Raw genomic sequence first — 1,404 nt, forward strand, 5'->3', positions numbered from 1 at the left:
TCAAGTGTGTGGATGTGTCAAGTGTGTGGATGTGTCAAGTGTGTGAATGTTCCAGGTGTGTGAATGTGTCAAGTGTATCAAATGTGTCAAGTGTGTGAATGTGTCAAGAGTGTGAATATGTGAATTGTCTGGATATGTCTAGTGTGTGAATGTGTCAAGTGTGTAAACGTGTCAAGAGTGTCAAATGTGTCAAGAGTGTCAAATGTTTGAATGTGTCAAGTGTGTAAATGTGTCAAGAGTGTCAATGTGTCAAGAGTGTCAAGTGTGTGAATGTGTCAAGAGTGTCAAATGTGTCAAGTGTGTGAATGTGTCAAGTGTGTGAATCGTGTGGATGTGTCTAGTGTGTCAAGTTTATGAATATGTTAGGTGTGTGAATTTGTCAAGTGTGTGAATGTGTCAAGTGTGTGAATCGTGTGGATGTGTCAAGTGTGTGGATGTGTCAAGTGTGTGAATGTGTCAAGTGTATCAAATGTGTCAAGTGTGTGAATGTGTCAAGAGTGTGAATATGTGAATTGTCTGGATATGTCTAGTGTGTGAATGTGTCAAGTGTGTAAACGTGTCAAGAGTGTCAAATGTGTCAAGAGTGTCAAATGTTTGAATGTGTCAAGTGTGTAAATGTGTCAAGAGTGTCAATGTGTCAAGAGTGTCAAGTGTGTGAATGTGTCAAGAGTGTCAAATGTGTCAAGTGTGTGAATGTGTCAAGTGTGTGAATCGTGTGGATGTGTCTAGTGTGTCAAGTTTATGAATATGTTAGGTGTGTGAATTTGTCAAGTGTGTGAATGTGTCAAGTGTGTGAATCGTGTGGATGTGTCAAGTGTGTGAATGTGTCAAGTGTGTGAATGTGTCAAGAGGTGTGTCAAGTGTGTGAATGTGTCGAGTGTATGAATGTGTCAAGTGTGTCAAATGTGTCAAGTGTTTTAATGGGTGGTTGGCGGGTGCTCTGGTGTGGTTCACTCCTTCTCCCTGTCAAACATCTATCGTCCTTATCTCCCCTCCTTTTTTGTGTTTGTTACTCTCTTGTAACACCTCTATTCTCCGGCTTTTATACGACCTTATTGTGTTGCAAGTGCCGTAAAACTTTTACTAAAACTAACAGTAATCACTGTGTGTGTCCATGTGTATGTAGGTGCGTTTGTCTCACAGTAATCATTGTGTCTGTCCCATGTATATGTTTTTGTCACAGTAATCACTGTGTGTGTCCCATGTGTGTGTCACAGTAATCACTGTGTGTGTCCCATGTATGTGTGTGTGTGTCACAGTAATCACTGTGTGTGTCCTATGTACATGTGTGTGTCACAGTAATCACTGTGTCTGTCCATGTGTGTGTGTGTCACAGTAATCACTGTGTCTGTCCATGTGTGTGTGTGTCACAGTAATCACTGTGTCTGTCCCATGTGTATGTGT

The 1,404-nt window shown here is 41.1% G+C and overlaps 1 protein-coding gene across 1 annotated transcript in view; it reads left to right on the forward strand.

The window, feature by feature from the left end:
• Positions 1-1,404, forward strand: part of LOC101849349 (mucin-19) — a gene marked incomplete in the record, with an annotated part of 36,468 nt that overhangs the window by 22,893 nt on the left and 12,171 nt on the right.

Source organism: Aplysia californica, unplaced genomic scaffold, assembly GCF_000002075.1.
Source record: "Aplysia californica isolate F4 #8 unplaced genomic scaffold, AplCal3.0 scaffold00029, whole genome shotgun sequence".
In the NCBI taxonomy this organism is placed as follows: domain Eukaryota; kingdom Metazoa; phylum Mollusca; class Gastropoda; order Aplysiida; family Aplysiidae; genus Aplysia; species Aplysia californica.